Source organism: Bos taurus, chromosome 13 (assembly GCF_002263795.3).
Source record: "Bos taurus isolate L1 Dominette 01449 registration number 42190680 breed Hereford chromosome 13, ARS-UCD2.0, whole genome shotgun sequence".
Classification (NCBI taxonomy): Eukaryota; Metazoa; Chordata; class Mammalia; order Artiodactyla; family Bovidae; genus Bos; species Bos taurus.
The window spans coordinates 57,216,652-57,235,174 of record NC_037340.1 but is presented as its reverse complement, the minus strand read 5'-3'; the positions used below and the strand labels follow the sequence as shown (position 1 = coordinate 57,235,174).

General features: G+C 42.2%; 1 protein-coding gene across 2 annotated transcripts in view; it reads left to right on the top strand.

Moving 5' to 3' along the window:
- Window positions 1-600: 600 nt before the first annotated feature.
- Window positions 601-18,523, top strand: part of ZNF831 (zinc finger protein 831) — a 91,503-nt gene continuing 73,580 nt past the window's right edge. For both annotated transcript variants that reach the window (XM_005214941.5, XM_059892995.1), the window contains exon 1: window positions 601-931. The gene's annotated coding sequence lies outside the window, so the exon portion shown is untranslated. The remainder of the gene's footprint in view (window positions 932-18,523) is intronic.

Sequence of the window (18,523 nt, the reverse complement as noted above, 5' to 3'; positions counted from 1 at the left end):
TCCACCATGGATGCAGAATTTAGGGGTGCCCCAAACTGAAGTCATCAAGATAATGTTTTCATGCGATGTATTGAAAATAAAAATTAATGGTACAGCAGAAACCAACACAATATTGTAAAGCAATTATCCTCCAATTTAAAAAGTAAATTAAAAAAATTAAAAAATTAATGCAAGTGATTCCAAATTGAGCAAAGTACCAGTACTTTAAATAAAGACAGCATCACAGAGATCCTTGTCAGGCCTTCTTCACTTGCAGTGGAAATACCCTACCTGGGCCCTGAGAACCTGCAGTATTATGTGGGGAGGTTCTTGGACGCTTCTTCCAACCCCACCTCCAGGAAGACAACGACGCTGGCTCTACTTCTTACCAGCCTTCACAGGACAAACACGTCTCTGATATGCTGGGTGCCACACCTCCATTTCCCAGCAGCAGGCTCGGTAGATGCGCTGTTAGATCAATAGTCACAATTACTGAAGGTCTCAGCAGAGGCTGTATTTTTTTTCTCTCCCTCTCTGCATCTCTCTCTTCCTGTTTTTTAAAGGTTGTTACTGTGACATTAAGTGATGTATAGAAAAGAATTGACTTCCTATTTCTGAGCCAGACCAAGTTTCATCTCTGCATGTGTCTCCTCCAGGTTGTTCAAAACGGTGCTTTTCTCAGTTAAGCCCAGTGTTGACTCAAAGGCCAAGCCACAGGAGGTCATCCTCTTTTACTTTATTTTCTAATACACAAAGAGGGTGCCTCTGCCCTCGGAGATGCTGCCTGTAGAGTGGGCACCATTTCAGCAAAGAGGGTAGGAGGCAGGCTGGGCCAGCGCCTCTCTGCTCTGAGTTCTTTTCTGGGGCCACGGATGTCTCCCCAGCTTCAGGCCAGGTCATTCGTGTTTGAGTTGGAGCACCACTGGCCGCAGGTACCTCTCTCTCCATCAAGGTATGTAACATACTTCACGAGGTAAGCCTATAGATAATGCTAGTTTTTTAAAAAACAAACTCTTTTTTTTTCCTCACCCTGTACTCTTAATGATGTATTTATCTTCAAGCATACAGTTAAAAAGAAAATGCTGCATAAAACTGGGCTTGACCCAGTTCAGTAATTGTCCTGTGTGCTTACCATCACTGTTCTTTTTGTCAAAATATTTACTGCAAATCATAATGGCTGTCAGAAACCGAGTCTGCAATCCGTGTTCTCCTGAACATAGAAAAACCTATAAGGAAATTTGTTGCTGTTGCTTGGTAAGCAGTTCTTTTTTTTTTTTTTTTAGTGATGGATCTAATTAAACTGAAGGTGTGAATTGGTTAGGAACATTAGTTCTATTAGCCCAAGAGTCAGAAAAAAAAACATACAGTATAATCTAAATATCAAGGTATTTGAGAGTCATACTATTTATAGCAGCTCTACTGAGCAACCACCCAAGGGGAGCATTTTTCAGTGAGATTTACAAGGGACCCTGGACCTGGGACCATGTATTTATACATATATTTGGGTTCCCAGCGTCCAAAATAGCTAAGAGCTGGAGGGTCTGTCAGATAAGCCCTGGAGCCCATGTCCTGAGAGGTGGCATGCCTCTCTGCTCCCGTCGCAAATCTTCCTGTAAGAACGAGAGCCAAGATGTTATCTGCCGGAATGCAAGGGGAGACAGGATGCAACTTAGAAAAACGATAACGTCGGGAGACTGGGAAAAGCAGAATCGACGTCAGGGCCAATTTAAAATAATGTGCCTTTTAACTAATTCTGGTACCCAACTAAGGGCAAGCTTTTAGGATCACAAGACTGATACCCATCAGAGCAAGCGTTTGGGTTCTGCACAGGCTTGGGGACTGTGGGAAGATTCAGAGAAGCCAAGAGATGAAGGTTTGCTCCCTCGGTTTTACTTTGACCAGAAAGACAGGGGAGGGGGAACCCCCCAAAACTTAAATAATCACTGCCTAGTTGCCAAGGGGAAATGAGGCCACCAGGAGAGCCAAGTGGGTACCAGCCAGAGGCCCTTCTCGTGGCAGAAACCACAAGCGTGTATGCAGAGAACCAAGACTGTAGAAGGGGGTGGGGAGGTCTGTGTCAGATTAACACAGAGAAAAACACCCAGTGCAGAGTGCTCACCACCATACACATCTGCCAGTTGTCCGATCCTCTGAACAAGTGGGCATAAGCCCTGACCTTCAGAGAAGGAAAACATGGCAAGGAGAGTCGAGGCAACTTTTTCAAAGCCGTAAGAGGTTGGGAATTCCCTGGCGGACCAGTGGCTCGGACTCATCACTTTCACGGCAGTGGCCCGGGTTCAATCCCTGGTTGGGGAACTAAGATCCCACAGGCCGTGTGGCATGGCCAATGATGCCTTGTATGTGCATGCATGTGTGCTCCGTCATGTCTGACCCTTTGTGACCCCATGGACTGTATCTGCCAGGCTCCTCTGTCCATGGAATCCTCCAGGCAAGAATACTGGAGTGGGTTGCCATTTCCTCCTCTAGGGGATTTTCCTGACCCAGGGATTGAACCTGAGTCTCCCACACTGGCACATGAATTCTTTACTGCTCAGCCACTGGGGAAGCCAGTGATGCCCTACAGTGCTTTAAAAAATAGTTTACAAAATCATAGAGCTTGAAGGGAGCTGAGTAAAGGGTCAAAGACAGGTATGGTCTTCGAGGTCTGGGAGTTCTGTCCTTCTGGGTGTGGCTGAGCAAAGATGACCAAGTTTCTCTGAATGGTCACAGTCAGGAATCTCTACAGAGTCTGTCAGGGTAGCCTTTCCTCTGCTCTGACTTGCAATGAAGTGAGAAGTCTCTGAGGGTCTTCACTGATATCATATTATCATTATAATCATTTGCACTCATATAATGGGGGAGCCTTGCCATTTATGGCAGTGATGTAAAAATGTCCTCTGAATATAAGGGCACCTGAGGACAAGTGAATTGACCTAGAGAAAATGATGCAGAGGAAAATGATATGCACCAAGTCAGTGTTTCTCCAAGGGCAGCCTTATGGCACCCAGGCCGAGGGATATGGTTTTAGGTCTCTAGATGCTGCAGTAAATAACATGGGCTCACATGCTATGAAGGTCACTTCCTGTTTCAGTGCTCTTTCTTTCTGTTTATTTACTATTTATTATTTTTATAAATTAGGCTTTTTGTTTTGAGATAATTGTAGGTTCCCATGCAGTTCCCATGCAGGGCTTCCCTGGCAGCTCAGATAGTAAAGAATCTGCCTGCACTGCAAGAGATCTGGGTTTGATCCCTGGGTCATGAAGATCCCCTGGAGAAGGGAATGGCAACCTACTCCAGTATTCTTGCCTGGAGAATTCCATGGACAGGGGAGCCTGGCGGGCTACAGTCCATGGGGTTCCAAAGAGTTGGACATAACTGAGCAACTAACACTTTCACTTTCTTTATTTCATGCTGTTGTAAGAAATAATCCAAAGAGATCCCATGTACCTTTTAGCCAGTTTCCCTACATGGTAACATCTTTCAAATCACAACCTGCATGTTGATTTAGTCAAGATACAGCCTGTTTCATCACCACAGGGATATCTCGTGGCCACACCCACTTCCCCCTCTCAACTCCTGGTAACCTTTCATCTGTTTTCCAGCTCCATAATCTGTCATTTCAAGACTATTACACAAGTGAAAAAAAAAAAAAAAGAACTTCCACAAGAGGTAACCATTCTACTCCTGGGTATATATTGAGAGAAACAAAAACATTAATTCTAGAAGATTGATGTACCCCAACTTTCATAGCAGCATTTTTTTTTACAATTGCCAAGGTATGGAAGCAACCTAAGTGTCCACCAAGAGATGAATAAATAAAGAAAATGTGGTATATACACACAATGGAATATTAGTCATAAAAGAAGGAAATGATGCCATTTGCAGTAACATGGATGGACTTAGAGATGATCATAAACCATAAAGTGAAGTCAGAGAAAGACAAATTAACTGAAGTCAAAGAAAGACAAATACTGTATAATATCATTTACATGTGGAATCTAAAATACAGCAAACCAGTGAATATAACAACAGAAAAGCAGACTCACAGATATAGGGACAAACTAGTGGTTTACCAGTGAGGAAAGGGAAGGGGGACGCGGCAACACACATCTAGGAGATTAAGATGTGCTAACTCTCAGCGGTAAAATAAGCTATGAGGGTATACAGTACAACAAGGAGACTATAACCAATACTTTATAATAATGGAATGGAGTGTAACCTTTAAAAATTGTGAATCACTGTATTATACACCTGTAATTTATATAAGATTATACAGCAACTACACATCCATTTTAAAATGGAAAAAATAAGAATAAAATAGGAAAAAAAAAGAAGAATGTCGTATAAATGAAATTACAGTGTCTGGCCTTGGGGTGTGGCTTTTTTCACACAGCATAATGCTCTGGAGATTCATCAGTATTGTTCCATGTAATAGTTCACTCCTTTTGATTGCTGAGTAATAAGGACATGGCTGGACCACAGCTAATTTAAATGTTCGTCTGTTGAAGGACATCAGGGCTGAGTTCAATTATCAGCTATTTACACATAAAGCTGCCATGACCATTTGTGCACAGTCTCCTGTGTGGATCTAAGTTTCCATTTCTTTGGAATAAAAGGCCAGGAAGGTAATCCCTGGGTTAAATGGTAGTGGCAGGTTAATTTTTTTTTTCAAGACGCTGCCGAAGTTGTGTCCAGAATGGCCTTATCACTTCGTATTCACATCAGCCATTCATGTCGTATTTCCACATTCTCGCCTGCACTAGGTGTTATCACTGTTTTTCATTTCCGCATCCTGATGGGTGTGCAGTGATATTTCTCTGTGGTTTTCATTTGCATTTCTCTGATGGCCAGTGGTGCTGAACATCTTTTCATGTGCTTGTTTCCATCTGTATATCTTTGGCGCTGTGTCTTTCTTCATGTCTTTTGCTCACTTTTTGATTGGATGGTTGCTGAATTTTTTTAATTTAATTTTTATTGTATATTGGCATATAGTTTGAATTTTTTTTAACTTAAATTTTTTTTTTTATGTTAGGTTTTCATTCTCTAGGTTTAATTCCCTGGTCTAATATATGGCTTACAAATACTGTCTCCTGGACTATAGCTGATGTTTTATATCCTCTTCAAAGCAGGGGTTCTCAGAGAGGAGATATTCTTAATTTTGATGGGATTCAATTTATACATTTTCCCTCTATGGCTCATGCTCTTGGTGTCAAGTCTGAAAACTCTTTCCTATGCCCTGGATCCTAAAGAGTTTTCTCTTGTTTTTTTTATTCTAGAGTTTATAGTTTTATAGTTTCCATTTAAGCTTGGTTCACATTTAGAGTTAATGTTAATATAAGTAAGGTCTGAGGTGTAGTTGAGGTTATTTTTTATCTCTGGATGTCGGTTACTCCAGCACTGTTTATTGCAAAGATCACCCTCCCCTCACCAAATTGCTTGAACTTATGTTAAAAATCTGCTGGGCCTACTTGTGCAAGTCTATTTCTGTTTTTGTTTTTGTTTTTAAATTCTGTTCAATTTGATCTATGTGTCTGTGCCTCTACCAGTATGGCACTGTCTTCTTTACTGTAGTGCTGTAATAAGTTTTAAAATTTATTGAAAATTTAAACTGATTCCTCCCATTTTATTATCCTTCTTCCAAAACTGAGTTACCCTAGTTCCTCTACCTTTCTCAATAAATTTTCAAATAATCTTGTTTATGCCCACAAAAAAAAGCTTATGGGGATTTTGATAGGAATTGAAGTAAGTCTCTCTATCACTCTGGGGAAATCTGACATCTTTACACCTCTGCTACGGCTAGTCTTCCAAACCATGAACACAATCTATCTCTTTATTTCTTTAGATTTTCTTTGAGTTTTTCATCAGTGTTTTGTAGTGTTTAGCATATAGGTCCTGGTTATGCTTTGTTCATTTTACATCTAAGTGTTTCAGTTTTTTGAGTGCTTGTAAATGGCATTGCATTTTAAATTTGGGTTTCCGATTGTTCATTGCTAGTATACAGAAGTGGGATTGATTTTTGGGTGTTGATCTTGTAGACCATGACTTTGCTGAACTTGTTAGTTCTAGAAAGCTTTTTTCCTTTTCTCTCTCTTTTTTTCTGATTTCTTGGGATTTTCTACATAGATGATCGTGTCATCTGCAAATATAGAAAGTTTCATTTCCTCCTTTCTTGTCTCTGTATCTTTTATTGTCTTTCTTGCTGTGTGGCACTGGCCAGAATTTCTACATCTCTGTTACATAAAAGTGCTGAGTGATCTGTGTATAATCCTATTTCTGATGTTTAGGAGGAAGTATTCAGTTTTCCATCATTAAGGATAACATCTTTAGATGCACTTCATCAAGCTGAGACCCTTTCCCTCTATTTATATTTTCTGAGAAAGTTTATCATGAATAGGTGCTGACTCTTGTCAAAAGCTTTTTCTCCAGCAATTGATATACATGTGATTTCCCCCCTTCTTTCCTCTGTAAATATGATAGATTACACAGATGCAGGCCTGGGGCCCTGGGTCGTGGGGTGTGTAATTCTTTCTACATTGCAGAATCTAGTTGCTGATATTTTATGAAGGATTTTACATCTACATTCATGAAGGGATAGTGCTCTGTAGGTTTTGTTTTGCTTTGCTTTTGGACTATCTTTGTCTGATTTTGGTGTCAGGGTAATACCTAGCTTCATGAAATTAATGGGGAAATGCCCCCTCCTCTTTTGTTTCCTGAAAGAAGTTGTATAGAATTTGTATTAATTTTTATGTAAATTCTAGGTAGAATTCTTCAGCAATACTATCAGGATCTTAAGACTTCTCCTTGGGCTGTTTTAAAATTACAAATTTGGGGGACTTCTCTGGCGGTCCAGTGGTTAAGACTTTGCCTTCTAATGCAGGGGGTGTGGGTTTGATCCCTGGTTGGGGAGCTAACATCCCACATGCCTTGCATCCAAAAATCCAAAACAAAGAACAGAAGAAATAGTGTAATAAATTCAATGAAGATTTTAAAATATAATAAAATTACAAATTTGGTCTGCTTAATAAATACAATGCTAATCAAATTATCTGTTTTATATTTGGTGAATTTTTGCTAACTTGTGCCTTTCGAGGAATTGATCCATCTCATTCACGTTATCACATGCATGTGGATGGAGTTATTCATGGTAACCCTTGTGCTGTCCTTTGGATACTGCAAGTCTGTCATGATATTCTGTTTCATTCCTGATGTTAGGAATTTGTGTCTTCTGTCCTTTTTCCTTTCTAAATCTTTGTAGAGATTCTAAGTAGGATTTATTTATTTAATTTTTTAAAAATTTATTTTATTGAAGTATAGTTGATTTACAATGCTGTGTTAATTTCTGCTGTATAGCAAAGTGATTCAGTTATACATATATACATTTATTTTCAAGTTATTGTCCATTATGGTTTATTACAGGATATTGAATATAGTACTTTGTGCTATATAGTAGGATCTGGTTTTTATCCATTCTATATGTAATAATTTTCATAAAGATCAATTTATTGATATTATTAAAGAACAAGCTTTATTTTTCATTGACTTGATTAGTTTTCTGTTGTAGTTTAGTCATTTTGTTTCCTTTTCTTCATTATTTCCTTCCTTCTGCTTATTTTGGGTTTCCTTTACTAGGTTATGGGTGTAGGAGCTTGGTTATTGATTTGAGATTCTGTCTTTTCTTGAATAAGCATTTAACACTATAAATGGCCTCTCAGCACAGCCTTAGCTGTGTCCCATAAATTCTGAGATGTTATATTTCCAGCTTCATTCATTCGCTGTGTTTTGGGCTTCCCTTGACACCTCCTTTTTGACTTGTGGGTTATTTAGTAGTTTGTGCTTTAGTTTCCAAGTGTTTGGAGATTTTCCTGTTGTTGTTCAATTGCTGAGTGTGTCCAACTCCTTGCAGTCCCAGGCGCTGCAGCACATTAGGCTTCCGGGTCCTTCACTATCAGAGTTTGCTCAAATTCATGTCCACTGAGTTGGTCATACTATCTAACTATCTCATCCCCTGGCACCCTCTTCTACTTTTACTTTGAACCTTTCCCAACATCAGGGTCTTTTCCAATGAGTTGGCTCTTCGCATTAGGTGGGCAAAGTATGGGAGCTTCAGCTTCAGCATCAGTTCTTCCAATGAATATTCAGGGTTGATTTCCTTTAGAATTGACTGGTTTGATCTCCTTGCAGTCCAAGGGACTCTCAAGAGTCTTCTCCAGCACCACAATTCGAAGGCATCCATTTTTCGGTGCTCAGCCTTCTTTATGGTCTGCCTCTCACATCTGTACATGACTACTGGAAAAACCATAGCTTTGATTATAGAGTAATAGTACAGGGTTCTTTCTGAAGGGCACTTAGGCTTCCCTTCAATCAGAGGCCTCTGGCTCTGTGAACTGACTAAGGTCTGAAGAGCGGACGAAGGGGCATGATTCTCTCTGGTGACTCAAGTCAGGTTACTAGTGACCACACAACCACACATAGAGTTTCTTGTTATCCAGACCAAGCCATATCCTAGGGGCTGACCTCCTATTTTATCCCTAGTGGCGCCCTGGTCAGTCAGCTACCACGGAAGATCTCTAGGACCCAAGGAACTCTGACTCCTGGCCCCTCCCCACGGCCCTGGCTGAATATGCCCACTTTCTCATGGACAGTTAAGTGCTCCCGCTTGGCCTCTGCTCTCCTGGGATTCCCAGTGAAATCGGGGAGCCCATCTCAAGGCTGACACCCCCTAGACATACCTGACCTCAAAAGAGAGCAACCACAGAGGTTTTCAGGGATGTGAGTGCAATGCCCTAGAGAGGAGAGGGCCTTTGGGTCTTCTAGAAAATTGTGGTTGGGGAGTGGGTAGGTAGGTCTGAACGTGGCACACGGTATACCCAGGCCGGCCTTCTTAGTTACCTGAGCTGCTGAATTCTTGCCTCCACATCAGACCACAGGAGTTCTGGCATCTCAGTCTCATGAAATCTAGGTCACCACTAGATTTCTAGTGGTGGGTCCAGGTTTCTGTTAACCAACCAAGGAAGCTGCAAAACCACAGCCAGCCATTCAATGAATACATTAAGTTGAGAACTTCTAATAAGCACCCCATCAATGAACGTGGCCCAATCACTGATGTTCTTTGTACCCCTTCTGTTATAACACTCTTAGGATCCACTCCCACACATGGATTCTCAGGTTTCTGCTGATATGTGTTATCAAGGATCTACAGCTATTTTGGTATATAAGCTATTTCCTCCTGGATAAAGCTCAGGGGCATCATGGACTCAATGGACATGAGTCTGAGCAAACTCTGGGAGATAGTGAAGGACAGGGAATCCAGTGTGCTGCAGTCCATGGGGTCACAGAGAGTTGGACAAATCTTACAACAATAATATACAATAAAAAACAATAAGATAACAATAAACAACAATAACATAGCCTGTACCTGTTTCCTGAGTCATGCTGACATGTAGCTCTAGTTACTGACAAAAGGGTGGGGGGCTGTGGTGGGCTCTGAGAAGAGAGAACATCCCCATTCGAGGCGTCTATTAATGCCTCAAGGGAGCATACCATGGGGTTTTCAAGCTGAGGAAGACTGGTCTTCTTGGACCTTGGAGGAAAAGCTACTGCTACTGGTCAGAGAGGTTCAGAGTGACTTGGAGTCAATATTGTCAGTTTCTCCAGGTCCAATCAGATGGCCTTATTCCAAGTTTCAGGATCTCATTCTTACCTGATTACTGACCTAATTTTCACCCTAGACACTTGGTGAGACTGTGAATCCAACTGCCATTTAAATGCACAACTTGCACCATTAAATTTTGTGTTTGATCTTCTGTCATGTCAGCCCTGAAATAAATTCTTTCAGGGCTGTTGTGGAAGCTGTCTGAGTCTCAGATCATGACTTGAGGTGGGAGTTAATAGACCTGGGTTTATAGTTTTCTAAGTGCTCAATGGCAGTCAGAAAAGTCCATCTCATACCACGTTCCTGATTGTCATCATCACTGATGTGTGGCTGGTATTCCCAAGGCACGTGCCCCCATTGGCACTTTATCATGAGCAACCACGGGTAATAGCTTGATTAACTGTGATGGCACTGCTTGTCATGGGTTGCAAGCATCCCGTTTCTCATAGGCAAGGATCTAACATCACACTTAAGTTCAAGGGCATGATCCCATCTTTAGGGATCTGTCCCTTGGGGCCCCTTCCAGTACTGATTCTGTAGTATGTGTATCTAATCAGAAGATAGACATCACATAGTTGGTTACACTGGGGAAGTTTAGGATAAGGATGATTAACTAAAATAAAAGAGTAACTATAAGACATAAGAGGGCTTCCCAGGTGGTGCTAGTGGTTAAGAACCTGCCTTGTCAGTGCAGGAGACATAAGAGAGGTGGGTTTGATCCCTGGGTCAGGAAGATGCCCTGGAGGAGGGTGTGGCAACCCACTCCAGTATTCTTGCCTGGTGATACCCATGGACAGAAGAGCCTGGAGGGCTACAGTCCACAGGGTTGCAAAGAGTCAGACACAGCTGAAGTGACTTAGCACGCACGTATGCACAAGACTTAAGAACATTGTTTATAGTCCCTAGGATTGCAAGAGATTGTCCACTAAAGGGCAGATTTTGGATGGAGTTCAGACTTCATTGAAGAAGTTGTGACGTAGTCACCCAACAGCAGAGATGTTGGCTAGTTTAGCCCGACTGGAGCTGGTCTGGAATTGCTGAGCACATAATAGGTAACCCTCTGGAGTGTGGGTAGGAAGCAGGCAATGACAAAAGAGATGAGGGTGTGCATTGGGAATATGGATGCTAGTGGGGACAGAGGCAGTCAGAGCTCATGGGCTGTGTGGAGGGAAGTCAGGCTTGCAGAGGGACTGGCCAGTGTGTGTGGACCCCTGGCCACAGACAGCTGTGCTTTGCCTGCATGGGTACCCAGTTTCACTGTCAGGAAGGCTGCAGCCACATCCTCTCCAGCCCGAGCTTCTATGGTTGCAGAGAGATGGCATCTGTGGCCTGTGGTTCAGGCAGGCTCTGTCGGATATCCTCGTATTGATTATGTGGTCGCTGTTAGTATTGCGTTATAGATTCATAACTCATCATAGTCTATTAATGTCACTGCTTTACCAGCTGAAGTGAAATGTAGAAACTACCTCCTCTACCTTCTCCCACCTATAATTGTCTTAAATATTTCTTCTAAATACATTAGTGTTTTCTGTTTCAGACATCATTTGGAAAATTCAAATGGAAATATTGAATTTATCTATATTTTTTCTCTTTCCAGTGTTCTTTCTCCTTCTTGAAGTTCCAAGTGTCCTTGTTTTAGTAGTAGTAATATTATTTTTACAAGAATGGATCACACCATTAATTTATGATGACTTCTTATTTTATGCTATTTTATTTGAAAATTTGTTTGCCACACCACATGCCTTGTGGGATCTTTGTTCCCTGACCAGGTATTGAACTTGGCAGTGAGAGTGTGGAGTCCTTACCACTGTATCACCAGGGAACTCCCCCTCCCTTTATTATTTCCTTTCTATGTAGAGAACTTCCTTTAGCCATTCGTGCTGATGATAAATTCTCTGTGTTTTATTTGAGAATGCCTTCATTTCCCCTTCCTTCTAGAAGGGTCTTTTTGCTGGATATAGAATTTGTGGTTGACAGTTCTTTTCTTTAGGCCCTTGAAAAATGTTGTGCTACTTCCTTCTGACCTCAAGTTTCAGACGGGCTGAAATGCCAGACGGGCTGGCATTAGGATTTGTTTTTCCCCATAGGAAAGTTGTCATTTCTCTTTTACAGCTTTGAGGAAATTTTTCTTTATCTTAAGATTTCAGCAGTTTGGCTGTGATGTGTTTTGGTGAGGATTTCTTTGGTTTATCCTGTTTGAGATTCACTAGTGTCCTGATTCCATGGGTTTATATGTCTTTTGTCAAACTGAAGTTTTCAGCCATATTTCGATGAGTATTGTTTTTCTCCCAGTCCTCTTTCTCGTCTCCTTCCAGAACTCAGATGATATGAACGTTATAGCTTTTGTTAATCTGATAGGTCCCTGAGGCTCTGTTCATTTTTTATTTTTCAGCCTATTTTCTCTCTGTTGTTCAGACTGGGAAACCTCTATCGTTCTATCTTCAAGTTCACGGCTTCTTTTTTTCCCTCCCTTCTGTTCTGCTGTTGAGTGCACCCACTGAATTTTAAAATTTGGGGTTATAGTATTTTTCAGTTCTAAAATGTCCATTTGGTTGTCCTTTTACTTTTGATTTCCTTCCTGAGACTGTTTTTATTTGTTTCAATGCTATTTGTAAGTATTCATGGAGACATTTTTTCATGATGGGCCCTCTAAAATCTTTGTCAGATAATTCCAACACCTCTTGCATCTTGGTATTGGCATTTATGAATTATCTTTCATTACTCAGTTTGACATCTCCCTGATATGAAAAGTGATTTTGATTGAAATTTAGTCACTTGGGTACTACATTATGAGAGTCTGGATGGATTAAACCGTCTGTTTTTACTGGCTTCCTTTGATGCTGCTCTGGAGAAGGAAATGGCAACCCACTCCAGTGTTCTTGCCTAGAGAATCCCAGGAACGGAGGAGCCTGATGGGCTGCCGTCTTTGGGGTTGCACAGAGTCAGACACAACTGAAGCGACTTAGCAGCAGCAGCAGTTTGATGATGCTCAGCAGGGGGAGAAAATGGAGAGAAGTACAGATTGCCCACTTGGTTTCTGTTGACCCCAAGGATGAGCTCCTCATTACTGCTTCATGGGGTGGTCATTCTGGCTCCCCACTCAGTTATCATGGGTGTCTCCCTGGAAAATTGGATGCCATGTTTTGGCTCCTCACATGGCTTCCACTGACCCCATGGGTATGAATGGCCTTATTGCTACTGAGTGGTGGTGAACATGCTGGTTCTCTTTTGGGTAATGGTATAGTCCTCCTTTGTTTTCCCCTCCAGTTATTATAAGCATTTATTTGTTGGTTGTTTTTGTTTTAACTGATAGCAGACGTGGCATGATGACCTATGCCTCATACATCTTGGCCAGTGACAATAAATGTCTTTTCACATGTCTTTAAAAACTTAATTGCTTTGGTTTTTAATTTTAAAAATTAATAGATAATTTTAAAAGAGTGGTTTAGATTTATAAATGGGCTTCCTTGGTGGCTCAATGGTAAAGAATCCACCTGAAATGCAGGAGCTGTAAGAGACACAGGTTCAATCCCTGGGTTGGGAAGGAAATGGCAACCCATCCAGTGGGTTCTTGCCTGGAAAATTCCATGGACAGGGGAGCCTGGTGGGCTACAGTCCATGGGATCACAGAGAGTCGAACATGAGCACACATGCACCCATAATGACATGTACCCAGTGCTACAGTATTATGCCGGACAGTTTTATTACCCTCAAAATCTTCTGTGCCCCATGTATTCATCCCTTCCTCCCCCCCATCCCCTGGAAACCACAGATCTTCTTACTGTTTTCATAACTTTGCCTTTTCCAGAATTTTATATAGTTGGGATCATACAGTCCAACTATATAGCCTTTTCAGATCGGCTTCTTTTGATTAAAAATATTCATTTATGTGTCTTCATGTTTTTTCATGATTTGATAGCTCCAGTCTTTTGTCATTAAAATTAAATTTTAATTAAAATAATTTCTTTTTAATGTTGAATAACATTCCACTGTCTGGATGCACCATGATTGACTTATTCACCCACCTACTGAAGGGCATCCTGGTTGCTTCTAAGATTTAGAATATTATGGCTTATTTAGAATATTTAGAAAATTATGAATAGAATCAATTGTTGCTTTAAACATGTTTGCAGGCTTTTGAATGAAAATAAGCTTTTGGCTAATTGGGTAATGATATAGTGAAGAAAGTGAAAGTGTCAGTCACTCGGTTGCATTCAACTCTGTTACCCGTGGATTGTAGTCCGACAGACTCCTCTGTCCATGGGATTTCCCAGACAAGCACACTGGAGTGTGTAGCCATTCCCTTTTTCAGGGGATCCTTTCAACCCAGGGATCCAACCTGGGTCTCCCACATTGCAGGCAGATTCTTTACTATCATAGCCACCAGGGAAGCCCAGTGATATAGCATCACCTTTCTTTTTACTTTTTAGAAGTTGTAAAATATGCATAACAAAAAACTGATTATCTCAACCATTTTAAAGTGCAGTTCTGTGCTGCTGAGTACATTCACATTCTTATGCACATAGTTCCCTGTTAAAGTAATGCTAGCCCAGGTGCCCAGGGATTGGGGGAAGCAAGTGGTTGCCTCACACAGCACAGCAGGTGACAGGCACGCAGGATGGACTGACGTTTGGGAAACTTGCAACTAGAATGACAGTCTTGGTACCCACGTTCTTTCTGGAAGTTCTATCTGCTGAAAGTTCCATCTTCATAGTCTTGTCTCTCAGGCCCAGAAGGTGAGTTTTTAAAACCTATTTGCAGCATGCCCACTTTGTCTTTTTGCCCAGGCCCCCTTGTGGGTTGCTCTGAAGAAAGGGGCCTTTGGAAATAGTCACTTTCCTCAGGTTCCTCCCACCTTTCTGTTCATCTCCCCGTGGGGCCACACACAAGCTTAGAGGAACATAGCTTCGGTGAGTGGGAAGCCCACACGTGACAGATGGAGGAAGCGAGGAGTCCAAGAAGCTCTCTGCAGGGTGGACCCTCAGGAGGGCGACGGGGAGGGGGCAGCGCTTGGCAGTGGGTCTAGCTGAGCAGGTGGTCCTCCTAGAGCCTTCCTGGGGCACCTGCTTGATGGCGATAGGATGGCTTCCCACCCCCTTGGTTCAGAGTGAGAATCATCAGCGCAGCCCTTTGTGGTTTTCCTGGGAAAAGTGCCATGTCCCCCCTCCCGAACCTCCGGAAGGTGCTGGTGGGCTTGCTACCTTCCTGGCAGCGATCAGCTGCTACTAAAAGGTGTCAATTTTGCTGTGATCACGCAACAGGCTGCAGAGAGCAAAATAATCATCGTGGCAGGTGTGTCAGAGATGTAGCGCTCTTTTTCTGGAATTTCTATTTTGAAGCCCCACTCCTCCCACCTCAAGGCAGTCAGTTCTGGACTTCTTTTCTCTCTCCCCTGATGATGGGCTTATTTCAGGAGACAGGTGGTGCTCAGCCCCCAGCTCCGCTCACAAGCCAGCCCCCCCTCGCTGAGTCACCCCTTCTCCTGCATTGCCCTGGGTCTGACCCACTTTCCGGGTCACTCCCAACCCCCTCTTGGGTACTATGGGAGTCGTCCTGGGCTGTAGCCCTCTGGGCTGTAGGGTTCTGGGCATGGAACCTTGGGGGCTTCTTCCATCCCTCCCACTGGACTCGTCTCTGCAGCTATTGCTATTGTGGGTCTTATCACCTCCCTCTGGCTTTCCTCCTTCCCACTTCCTCCCAACCCAAGGATGGTCCTCATCAGAGTCCCCTTAGGGTTTAGGCTTTGGAATTTATAAGTCTGTCCTCTGTTTCTGCCATAATAACTCCATTGGAAGCCCTGGCCATTCATCCTTCTCTGCATTTACCACTTAGGAACAAATTGCAGGCAGTCTTGCTGGGCATGAGATTTTCTGGGGCTACAGAGCCCACTGGGTGTGTCTCCTTGGCCAGCTGGCCATGCCAGCCATTGCGCCTTCAGCCCCCAGGGGGTAACATGTTTATATGATCTCTTGTTCCCCAACCTGGTTAGGTGAGCTCTAGGTGCCCTCAGTGAGGACTTGCTTGACGATACACTCTCTCTTTTTTTTTTTTTTTTTTTTAAATATTTTTTATTGTGGTAAAAGTCACATAATATAAAACATACTATTTTACTATTTTAACATATTTCACTGTATAGTTCAGTGGCACTAAGTGCATTCACATTGTCATGCAACTCTCACCATCATCCAACTCCTGAATTTTTCACCTTCCCAAACTGAAACTCTGTCCCCATTAAAGACTAACTACCCCTCCCCGCTTGCCTCCTCTCCACCCTCCCCAGCCTGAGGCATCTATCAGTGTACAGTCTAACTCTGTGAATTTGACTATTCTAAGTACCCCGTATAAGTGGAATCAAACAGTGTCTGCATCTAATGTATATTGGAATGTATTTTAAGGTTAACTTAATCTATGGATGACACACTCCTTAAAGCTTCCTTCACCCTGCTTTCCCACTTCCCTGTCAGTATTACTTGAAATCACCTCCTAAACCGAATCCTTATCATGCATGGCCTTCTTTCTTGGGAACTGCACCTGAGACAGCCTCCCTTCCCGGAGGCTCTGAAGGGAGTTGGCTGCGCTGACTGATGGGGAAGAGACAAGGGGTAGGAGGGAAGGTGGGGAGGGGAGGATTCGCTCATTAATAGTTCAAAATATTATGGCGTATCACTGGAAACTCAGATGAACCAAGCACTTCCTCCCTGCCTGATGCCACCCTCGATGTTTTCATACACGTCATTCATCTGATCCTCCCAGTAGCTGTGCCCGAGTGACCTGGGAGCCAGGTGAGCAGAGACAGGAAGGCGGGCCTGATGGTTCTCCTGGGAAGCACCTGGAAATTTCTCAGCTAGTAGGAAGGACACGGCACCTTCAAGGAAGCCTCATCTTCTCTTCACGGCAGTGCTTAGGAATTCTAGTAGCTCCTACCAATCCCTGGGGATTTCTGTCTTTAAGTCTTTCCTTAAAAAATTACAAGGTCTCAAGTCTGTGAGATCTACAATGCAGACAGGTTTATGAGGAACAGAGAATGGGAACGACAGTCTTGGGACGAAAAAGAGAAAAATGATTAATTGTAGCATTTGCCAATTTCTGTGGTATAAATACTTCCACTGAAGCCAATCCCAAGCTATGACTGTGACATGTAGCTATTAAGTTGTGTCCAATTCTTGTGATCCCATGAACTGTAGCCCTCCAGGCTCCTCTCTCCATAGGATTTCCCAGGCAAGAATACTGGAGTGGCTTGCTACTTCCTTCTCCAGAGTATCTTTCCCCTGTGTTGTTGCCACCTTTTGGCTCTTTTGAATTGTGGCTATCAACATTTATGATTTATTTATTTGAATACCTATTTTTAATTCTTTTGGGTATATACGAAGACGTGGAACTTCTGGGTCAGGTAGTAGTTCTGTGTTTAACTTTTTGAAGAGTTGCCAAGCTGTTTTCCACAGTGGTTGCATCATTTTACATTCTCACTAGGGCTAAAATTTTTCCACATCCTCAGCAACATGTTACTTTCATTATTATTATAACAATGTGCTAGTTGACATGAAGTCATATCTCATTGTGATTTTGATTTACATTTTCTAATGACTAGTGATATTGAACATCTTAACATGTGTTTTTGGCCATTTGTGTAACTTCTGGGAAATAGATGGGAAGACAGTGGAAACAGTGTCAGACTTTATTTTTGGGGGCTCCAAAATCACTGCAGATGGTGACTGCAGCCATGAAATTAAAAGACGCTTACTCCTTGGAAGGAAAGTTATGACCAACCTAGATAGCATATTCAAAAGCAGAGACATTACTTTGTCAACAAAGGTCCATCTAGTCAAGGCTATGGTTTTTCCAGTGGTCACGTATGGATGTGAGAGTTGGACTGTGAAGAAAGCTGAGCACCGAAGAATTGATGCTTTTGAACTGTGGTGTTGGAGAAGACTCTTGAGAGTCCCTTGGACTGCAAGGAGATCCAACCAGTCCATTCTAAAGGAGATCAGTCCTGGGTGTTCATTGGAAGGACTGATGCTGAAGCTGAAACTCCAACACTTTGGCTACCTCATGCGAAGAGTTGACTCATTGGAAAAGACTCTGATGCTGGGAGGGATTGGGGGCAGGAGGAGAAGGGGACGACAGAGGATGAGATGGCTGGATGGCATCACCGACCCGATGGACATGAGTTTGGGTAAACTCCAGGAGTTGGTGATGGACAGGGTGGCCTGGTGTGCTGCAATTCATGGGGTTGCAAAGAGTCAGACACGACTGAGCAACTGAACTGAACTGATATCTTCTTTGGAGAAATGTCTGTTCAAACCCTTTGCTCATTCTTTATCTGAGTTGTCTGTCTTTTTGTTATTGAATTATAAGAGTTCTTTATATATTCTGGATTTATCCTGCATATGATTTGCAAATATTTTCTCCCATTCTGTGAGTTTTCTTTTCACTTTCTTGATAGTGTCCTTTGATGTACAAAAGCTTTTAATTTTGAAAGAATTCAATTTATCCTTTTATTTTAATTGCTTGTACTTTTTGTGTCATAACTAACAGCCCATTGTCAAATCCAAGGTCATGAAGATTTATTCTGATGTTTTCTTCTAACAGTTTCATAGTTTTAGTTTTTACATTTAGGCTTTAGATCAATTTCAAGTCAATTTTTGTATGTAGCCTGAGGTAGGGATTCAATTTCATTCTCTTGCATGTGAATATCCAGTTGTAGTAACTTTGCTTTTAACATGCTTTATTGAATTGCAGATTTATATAATTTAACTTTTAATTGTGGGCACATTTGGACTTCCCTGGTGGCTCAGATGGTAAAGAATCTGCCTGCAAGCAGGAGACTTAGGTTTGATCCCTGGGTCGGGAAGATCCCCTGGAGAAGGAAATGGCTACCCACTCCAATATTCT